This window comes from Schistocerca gregaria, chromosome 9, assembly GCF_023897955.1.
Source record: "Schistocerca gregaria isolate iqSchGreg1 chromosome 9, iqSchGreg1.2, whole genome shotgun sequence".
Lineage (NCBI taxonomy): Eukaryota > Metazoa > Arthropoda > Insecta > Orthoptera > Acrididae > Schistocerca > Schistocerca gregaria.
In genome coordinates, this window is record NC_064928.1 from 137,775,248 (window position 1) to 137,785,521 (window position 10,274).

At 43.6% G+C, this 10,274-nt stretch overlaps 4 non-coding genes across 4 annotated transcripts; all 4 read right to left on the minus strand.

The window, feature by feature from the left end:
* Positions 1-1,279: 1,279 nt before the first annotated feature.
* LOC126292402 (U4 spliceosomal RNA) lies at positions 1,280-1,419 on the minus strand. Its single transcript, XR_007552138.1, has one exon. It is a non-coding gene; the product is annotated as a U4 spliceosomal RNA (small nuclear RNA).
* Positions 1,420-3,701: 2,282 nt separating this feature from the next.
* Positions 3,702-3,841, minus strand: LOC126292403 (U4 spliceosomal RNA). Its single transcript, XR_007552139.1, has one exon. It is a non-coding gene; the product is annotated as a U4 spliceosomal RNA (small nuclear RNA).
* A 2,282-nt stretch (positions 3,842-6,123) lies between these two features.
* Positions 6,124-6,263, minus strand: LOC126292404 (U4 spliceosomal RNA). Its single transcript, XR_007552141.1, has one exon. It is a non-coding gene; the product is annotated as a U4 spliceosomal RNA (small nuclear RNA).
* A 2,282-nt stretch (positions 6,264-8,545) lies between these two features.
* LOC126292405 (U4 spliceosomal RNA) lies at positions 8,546-8,685 on the minus strand. Its single transcript, XR_007552142.1, has one exon. It is a non-coding gene; the product is annotated as a U4 spliceosomal RNA (small nuclear RNA).
* Positions 8,686-10,274: the final 1,589 nt, after the last annotated feature.

A 10,274-nucleotide genomic window follows, 5' to 3' on the forward strand; every position in this document is an offset into this window, starting at 1 on the left:
CTCCTTGCATATAGGAAGAGTCATATTCTCAAATGAAGAGAGGCAGAAAAAATGAGTCACCACAAGCCAACTGCTTCTGCTCTCAAAGAATGTAAGACTCCTGCTACAATTCTCACCTACACTTGCTCTACCACTGTGTTTTTCATTGCATTCTTTGATTTATATTCACAGATACAGTCACAAAATTTACCCCACAAGCATTGGTTCCCTCCCTTCAGTATTCCACATGCAATACATTCTCATAGCACACTGGACCCTCATTAAGCTCGCCATCCCATTTAAACTATCACACTGTATTATCTGTCACATTTCCACAGCAAATACACAGTTCAAGGAATACACCAAGAAATGCACTAATCACACTGTTCAAAAAGGAAATGCCATGGCTGCAGCCAACCAAATTCTACTGCGCAATCACTGTTATCACTGCATGAGGGAGATTTTCCACCAGTAGCCCTTAGATGAAACATGTAGGATAAATAAAGGTTCAACAAAACCTCAACATCAGGGACTGCATTAGCTACCATCCAAATAGCTACTAGCCCTTACCTTTCTTTCAATCCCTCTGCTCTGCACACTACAGAACATGTATGTATTCTCAAAATGAGGCAACCCCTTGCACAACATTACAGTTCTTCCTGTTTCATGTAACACACACCAGATAGGACACTGTCATCAATGTGAGTGCTCTTACTAGGCACTGTGCAGCCTAACACATCAATCATCTCAAGTCAACAAACTCATTGCCTAATATTATCAACAGCAGTTCCATGGTCATAAGTTCTAATTATCAAGGTGTACACACAGCAAGGATCAAACATGCATCTAATGATCAGGACACAAACACAAAATATAACACTGGCAGTGCTGTGAAAATGATTTAAGTACAACACCTGCCTCCCACACACTCACCAACTCTCACTGTACTGCCCTAGTCTCCTCCACTAAATTGTGACAGAAGTTTTGTCAAATCCTACATTTATCAGTAACCACTGCATGTGTGTACCACAAGTATGCTATGGAGCAAGAATTGCCGCTAGACAGAACCACATTTCAACTGTCCACATTGGCATCTTTATTCACACATAGCAGTTGCACAACATCTTACACTGAGGAGAATGTTTCTCACCAGCTCCCAAACACATGTACACAATTCATCAGTGAACACAGACTGGTCTGTGTACATTGTCCCTAACAACCATCAGCCAAACACTTCCACAAGTGCACAATGACTTCACAGATAAACACAGCTTGAAGCATTGTTTCCATGAGACTTACACCCCCTCAGAGGCTTCCAAAAATTGCCATAGAGACGGTATTGCACGTCTCTCTGGCGGGGTATTGGTAAAAGTTTTCAACTAGCAATAATCGCACCTCAGTTATGCTTCATTGGTTACGATATTGCCACTGCGCAAAGATTAACTACCTAGCGCCTGACACTGCTATTTATACCTGACGTTCGTTCCAAACACCTACAGGTACTTGCATCATTGCAACCCATCAGTATTACCTTACACTACTCTAGTTCCATTGGGGGAAACAAATACAGAAATATGCAGGAAACAAAACCAGTAAAACACATTTTATTGGAGGCAGACACTCTGTTCTTGCCTCCTTGTGTCTAATAGTTGCTTACACACCCGCTTACCGCCATCTTAAACGCTCTAAACTGCACAGTAGTTCTCTCCTTGGCCGTCAGGCGCGCTACTGCCCACTCGCCTAGCCCCACACAGACGAAAGTGGCACAACCTCAGTTAGCAAATACCGGCACACCCATTAAGACTCATCGTTAGATTTTATTATTTTGTGGCTGCTGGTTAGTACTAGACACCAAAAAAACTGCCAACTGCATTTACATTAACCATAACACTTCTCAGCAAAAGCTGTTTCACGCACTGTGCAGTAAAATGCTAGTTTTACTCGAATCATGCCGTGAAATTGATTAATGTCGATGGGTGAAATATTTGTGTAACAGATTAGGCACCCTAGAAACACAATGAAATGAGATTTACAAATCCTCTCATGTATCTGGGTGAAGTTGTTGACATGAGTTTACCTTGCAGGAAAGTACAACTAGAAATCAGTCAGTAAATTGCTTCATAGCGCTGGGGACACGTGCTGCAGTCTTAAATATACAAGATACACGCTTATTCCACATTGCGCCAAACAACCTGCAAAACTATATATATATTTTGGACTCCTTTACTGTTGTTGTCCAAGAAGAGACATAGAAAGCTAACAGTATCCAAACCTGCCTGCTGTGTCATTGGCCCCAGCTAATATACTGCCTGACAAAAATTAAAATATCTGAATGTGTGCTAAATAGTATCTCGAGTCCAAGTGCCAACCATTCATAACAGATCCAAACAATAAGACATTTTCTATGGGTCCATTTCTACTATAGTAGGCAGCAAATATTGCTCTCCTTGCATATAGGAAGAGTCATATTCTCAAATGAAGAGAGGCAGAAAAAATGAGTCACCACAAGCCAACTGCTTCTGCTCTCAAAGAATGTAAGACTCCTGCTACAATTCTCACCTACACTTGCTCTACCACTGTGTTTTTCATTGCATTCTTTGATTTATATTCACAGATACAGTCACAAAATTTACCCCACAAGCATTGGTTCCCTCCCTTCAGTATTCCACATGCAATACATTCTCATAGCACACTGGACCCTCATTAAGCTCGCCATCCCATTTAAACTATCACACTGTATTATCTGTCACATTTCCACAGCAAATACACAGTTCAAGGAATACACCAAGAAATGCACTAATCACACTGTTCAAAAAGGAAATGCCATGGCTGCAGCCAACCAAATTCTACTGCGCAATCACTGTTATCACTGCATGAGGGAGATTTTCCACCAGTAGCCCTTAGATGAAACATGTAGGATAAATAAAGGTTCAACAAAACCTCAACATCAGGGACTGCATTAGCTACCATCCAAATAGCTACTAGCCCTTACCTTTCTTTCAATCCCTCTGCTCTGCACACTACAGAACATGTATGTATTCTCAAAATGAGGCAACCCCTTGCACAACATTACAGTTCTTCCTGTTTCATGTAACACACACCAGATAGGACACTGTCATCAATGTGAGTGCTCTTACTAGGCACTGTGCAGCCTAACACATCAATCATCTCAAGTCAACAAACTCATTGCCTAATATTATCAACAGCAGTTCCATGGTCATAAGTTCTAATTATCAAGGTGTACACACAGCAAGGATCAAACATGCATCTAATGATCAGGACACAAACACAAAATATAACACTGGCAGTGCTGTGAAAATGATTTAAGTACAACACCTGCCTCCCACACACTCACCAACTCTCACTGTACTGCCCTAGTCTCCTCCACTAAATTGTGACAGAAGTTTTGTCAAATCCTACATTTATCAGTAACCACTGCATGTGTGTACCACAAGTATGCTATGGAGCAAGAATTGCCGCTAGACAGAACCACATTTCAACTGTCCACATTGGCATCTTTATTCACACATAGCAGTTGCACAACATCTTACACTGAGGAGAATGTTTCTCACCAGCTCCCAAACACATGTACACAATTCATCAGTGAACACAGACTGGTCTGTGTACATTGTCCCTAACAACCATCAGCCAAACACTTCCACAAGTGCACAATGACTTCACAGATAAACACAGCTTGAAGCATTGTTTCCATGAGACTTACACCCCCTCAGAGGCTTCCAAAAATTGCCATAGAGACGGTATTGCACGTCTCTCTGGCGGGGTATTGGTAAAAGTTTTCAACTAGCAATAATCGCACCTCAGTTATGCTTCATTGGTTACGATATTGCCACTGCGCAAAGATTAACTACCTAGCGCCTGACACTGCTATTTATACCTGACGTTCGTTCCAAACACCTACAGGTACTTGCATCATTGCAACCCATCAGTATTACCTTACACTACTCTAGTTCCATTGGGGGAAACAAATACAGAAATATGCAGGAAACAAAACCAGTAAAACACATTTTATTGGAGGCAGACACTCTGTTCTTGCCTCCTTGTGTCTAATAGTTGCTTACACACCCGCTTACCGCCATCTTAAACGCTCTAAACTGCACAGTAGTTCTCTCCTTGGCCGTCAGGCGCGCTACTGCCCACTCGCCTAGCCCCACACAGACGAAAGTGGCACAACCTCAGTTAGCAAATACCGGCACACCCATTAAGACTCATCGTTAGATTTTATTATTTTGTGGCTGCTGGTTAGTACTAGACACCAAAAAAACTGCCAACTGCATTTACATTAACCATAACACTTCTCAGCAAAAGCTGTTTCACGCACTGTGCAGTAAAATGCTAGTTTTACTCGAATCATGCCGTGAAATTGATTAATGTCGATGGGTGAAATATTTGTGTAACAGATTAGGCACCCTAGAAACACAATGAAATGAGATTTACAAATCCTCTCATGTATCTGGGTGAAGTTGTTGACATGAGTTTACCTTGCAGGAAAGTACAACTAGAAATCAGTCAGTAAATTGCTTCATAGCGCTGGGGACACGTGCTGCAGTCTTAAATATACAAGATACACGCTTATTCCACATTGCGCCAAACAACCTGCAAAACTATATATATATTTTGGACTCCTTTACTGTTGTTGTCCAAGAAGAGACATAGAAAGCTAACAGTATCCAAACCTGCCTGCTGTGTCATTGGCCCCAGCTAATATACTGCCTGACAAAAATTAAAATATCTGAATGTGTGCTAAATAGTATCTCGAGTCCAAGTGCCAACCATTCATAACAGATCCAAACAATAAGACATTTTCTATGGGTCCATTTCTACTATAGTAGGCAGCAAATATTGCTCTCCTTGCATATAGGAAGAGTCATATTCTCAAATGAAGAGAGGCAGAAAAAATGAGTCACCACAAGCCAACTGCTTCTGCTCTCAAAGAATGTAAGACTCCTGCTACAATTCTCACCTACACTTGCTCTACCACTGTGTTTTTCATTGCATTCTTTGATTTATATTCACAGATACAGTCACAAAATTTACCCCACAAGCATTGGTTCCCTCCCTTCAGTATTCCACATGCAATACATTCTCATAGCACACTGGACCCTCATTAAGCTCGCCATCCCATTTAAACTATCACACTGTATTATCTGTCACATTTCCACAGCAAATACACAGTTCAAGGAATACACCAAGAAATGCACTAATCACACTGTTCAAAAAGGAAATGCCATGGCTGCAGCCAACCAAATTCTACTGCGCAATCACTGTTATCACTGCATGAGGGAGATTTTCCACCAGTAGCCCTTAGATGAAACATGTAGGATAAATAAAGGTTCAACAAAACCTCAACATCAGGGACTGCATTAGCTACCATCCAAATAGCTACTAGCCCTTACCTTTCTTTCAATCCCTCTGCTCTGCACACTACAGAACATGTATGTATTCTCAAAATGAGGCAACCCCTTGCACAACATTACAGTTCTTCCTGTTTCATGTAACACACACCAGATAGGACACTGTCATCAATGTGAGTGCTCTTACTAGGCACTGTGCAGCCTAACACATCAATCATCTCAAGTCAACAAACTCATTGCCTAATATTATCAACAGCAGTTCCATGGTCATAAGTTCTAATTATCAAGGTGTACACACAGCAAGGATCAAACATGCATCTAATGATCAGGACACAAACACAAAATATAACACTGGCAGTGCTGTGAAAATGATTTAAGTACAACACCTGCCTCCCACACACTCACCAACTCTCACTGTACTGCCCTAGTCTCCTCCACTAAATTGTGACAGAAGTTTTGTCAAATCCTACATTTATCAGTAACCACTGCATGTGTGTACCACAAGTATGCTATGGAGCAAGAATTGCCGCTAGACAGAACCACATTTCAACTGTCCACATTGGCATCTTTATTCACACATAGCAGTTGCACAACATCTTACACTGAGGAGAATGTTTCTCACCAGCTCCCAAACACATGTACACAATTCATCAGTGAACACAGACTGGTCTGTGTACATTGTCCCTAACAACCATCAGCCAAACACTTCCACAAGTGCACAATGACTTCACAGATAAACACAGCTTGAAGCATTGTTTCCATGAGACTTACACCCCCTCAGAGGCTTCCAAAAATTGCCATAGAGACGGTATTGCACGTCTCTCTGGCGGGGTATTGGTAAAAGTTTTCAACTAGCAATAATCGCACCTCAGTTATGCTTCATTGGTTACGATATTGCCACTGCGCAAAGATTAACTACCTAGCGCCTGACACTGCTATTTATACCTGACGTTCGTTCCAAACACCTACAGGTACTTGCATCATTGCAACCCATCAGTATTACCTTACACTACTCTAGTTCCATTGGGGGAAACAAATACAGAAATATGCAGGAAACAAAACCAGTAAAACACATTTTATTGGAGGCAGACACTCTGTTCTTGCCTCCTTGTGTCTAATAGTTGCTTACACACCCGCTTACCGCCATCTTAAACGCTCTAAACTGCACAGTAGTTCTCTCCTTGGCCGTCAGGCGCGCTACTGCCCACTCGCCTAGCCCCACACAGACGAAAGTGGCACAACCTCAGTTAGCAAATACCGGCACACCCATTAAGACTCATCGTTAGATTTTATTATTTTGTGGCTGCTGGTTAGTACTAGACACCAAAAAAACTGCCAACTGCATTTACATTAACCATAACACTTCTCAGCAAAAGCTGTTTCACGCACTGTGCAGTAAAATGCTAGTTTTACTCGAATCATGCCGTGAAATTGATTAATGTCGATGGGTGAAATATTTGTGTAACAGATTAGGCACCCTAGAAACACAATGAAATGAGATTTACAAATCCTCTCATGTATCTGGGTGAAGTTGTTGACATGAGTTTACCTTGCAGGAAAGTACAACTAGAAATCAGTCAGTAAATTGCTTCATAGCGCTGGGGACACGTGCTGCAGTCTTAAATATACAAGATACACGCTTATTCCACATTGCGCCAAACAACCTGCAAAACTATATATATATTTTGGACTCCTTTACTGTTGTTGTCCAAGAAGAGACATAGAAAGCTAACAGTATCCAAACCTGCCTGCTGTGTCATTGGCCCCAGCTAATATACTGCCTGACAAAAATTAAAATATCTGAATGTGTGCTAAATAGTATCTCGAGTCCAAGTGCCAACCATTCATAACAGATCCAAACAATAAGACATTTTCTATGGGTCCATTTCTACTATAGTAGGCAGCAAATATTGCTCTCCTTGCATATAGGAAGAGTCATATTCTCAAATGAAGAGAGGCAGAAAAAATGAGTCACCACAAGCCAACTGCTTCTGCTCTCAAAGAATGTAAGACTCCTGCTACAATTCTCACCTACACTTGCTCTACCACTGTGTTTTTCATTGCATTCTTTGATTTATATTCACAGATACAGTCACAAAATTTACCCCACAAGCATTGGTTCCCTCCCTTCAGTATTCCACATGCAATACATTCTCATAGCACACTGGACCCTCATTAAGCTCGCCATCCCATTTAAACTATCACACTGTATTATCTGTCACATTTCCACAGCAAATACACAGTTCAAGGAATACACCAAGAAATGCACTAATCACACTGTTCAAAAAGGAAATGCCATGGCTGCAGCCAACCAAATTCTACTGCGCAATCACTGTTATCACTGCATGAGGGAGATTTTCCACCAGTAGCCCTTAGATGAAACATGTAGGATAAATAAAGGTTCAACAAAACCTCAACATCAGGGACTGCATTAGCTACCATCCAAATAGCTACTAGCCCTTACCTTTCTTTCAATCCCTCTGCTCTGCACACTACAGAACATGTATGTATTCTCAAAATGAGGCAACCCCTTGCACAACATTACAGTTCTTCCTGTTTCATGTAACACACACCAGATAGGACACTGTCATCAATGTGAGTGCTCTTACTAGGCACTGTGCAGCCTAACACATCAATCATCTCAAGTCAACAAACTCATTGCCTAATATTATCAACAGCAGTTCCATGGTCATAAGTTCTAATTATCAAGGTGTACACACAGCAAGGATCAAACATGCATCTAATGATCAGGACACAAACACAAAATATAACACTGGCAGTGCTGTGAAAATGATTTAAGTACAACACCTGCCTCCCACACACTCACCAACTCTCACTGTACTGCCCTAGTCTCCTCCACTAAATTGTGACAGAAGTTTTGTCAAATCCTACATTTATCAGTAACCACTGCATGTGTGTACCACAAGTATGCTATGGAGCAAGAATTGCCGCTAGACAGAACCACATTTCAACTGTCCACATTGGCATCTTTATTCACACATAGCAGTTGCACAACATCTTACACTGAGGAGAATGTTTCTCACCAGCTCCCAAACACATGTACACAATTCATCAGTGAACACAGACTGGTCTGTGTACATTGTCCCTAACAACCATCAGCCAAACACTTCCACAAGTGCACAATGACTTCACAGATAAACACAGCTTGAAGCATTGTTTCCATGAGACTTACACCCCCTCAGAGGCTTCCAAAAATTGCCATAGAGACGGTATTGCACGTCTCTCTGGCGGGGTATTGGTAAAAGTTTTCAACTAGCAATAATCGCACCTCAGTTATGCTTCATTGGTTACGATATTGCCACTGCGCAAAGATTAACTACCTAGCGCTTTTTTTTTTCCTTTATTGTGATTTTAATACCTGTGACAAACAGGTAGGCCGGCAGCGGACCAAGTATGCCGCTCTTCGGCCTCAGAGTATACACAGAACAGAGATGAGTGAGATATAAAAACAATCAAGACGGCGGGGTACAAACAGTAGACAAAACAGAGTTAAAACGGAGTCGGTCACGTGCGTAGTACAATGGATAAAAGCGGAGAAACACGGTGCACAAACGCAGATGGCAGATGGCCACACGTGAACCAGCGGAGCACAAACGACGAAACACAAACACACTGCAGGAGAGTCGAGGCACAAACACATGCGATGGTCTTCGGCGTAGGACGATGAAAGTAACTGATGGAAGACAGCAGAGTCGTGGCCTGCCAAGGGGAAAAGGTGTGGGGAAGAGGAGAGAGAGGGGGAGGGGAAGATGCCAGTGGAGGAGAGGGATGGAGGAGAAGGGGGAGGGTAGGGGGAGTGGAAGCCCAAGGAGAAAGGGGAGGGGAGGGAGGGAGAGAAGGGAGAGAGGGTGCCCACAGGAAAAGGAGAGGAGAGGGAAGGTAAGGCTCAAAGTTGGTAGGAGGGGTAGATGGAGGGGAGGAGGGCATCATCAGGGAGGGGGAGTTGACGGAAGCCACCGAGGGAGAGGGTGTGGAGGGTGTAAAGATGGAGAGCAGGTGGGATATAGGAATGCAGGCGCGGCAGCGGGTTGGGGTGGGAGAGGATGGGAGAGACAAGAGGGTGTGGAGGATCAAGCTTGCGGGAGGTGTAGAGGATCCGTAACCGTTCGAGGAAAAGGAGGAGGTGCGGGAAGGGAATCAGGTCATAGAGGATCTGCGTGGGGGAAGGGAGACGGATGCGATAGGCGAGGCGGAGCGCATGGCGTTCTAGGATCTGAATGGACTTGTAGAAGGTAGGAGGGGCAGAGATCCAGGCGGGATGAGCATAGCAAAGGATAGGACGGATGAGGGACTTGTAGGTGTAGAGGATGGTGGAAGGGTCCAGACCCCATGTACGGCCAGAAAGGAGCTTAAGGAGGCGGAGGCGGGAGCGTGCCTTGGCTTGGATCGTCCGGAGATGTGGGTTCCAGGAGAGGCGACGGTCGAGGGTGACACCAAGGTACTTGAGAGTAGGTGTGAGGGTGATGGGACGGCCATAAATAGTAAGATAGAAATCAAGGAGACGGAAGGAACGAGTGGTTTTGCCTACAATGATCGCCTGGGTCTTGGAAGGATTGACCTTGAGCAACCACTGGTTACACCAAGTGGTGAACCGGTCAAGATAGGATTGGAGAAGGTGCTGGGAGCGTTGCAGGGTGGGAGCGAGGGCAAGGAAGGCAGTGTCATCGGCGTACTGGAGAAGGTGTAGGGGAGGTGCAGGTGGAGGCATGTCTGCCGTGTAAAGGAGGTAGAGAAGAGGGGAAAGGACGGAACCTTGGGGCACACCGGCGGAGGGGTAGAAGGTGTAGGAATCAGTGTTGTGGATGGTGACATAGGAAGGACGGTGGGAAAGGAAGGAAGCGACCAGACGGACATAGTTGAGAGGAAGAGCAAAGGTTTGGAGCTTGAAAAGGAGACCGGAAT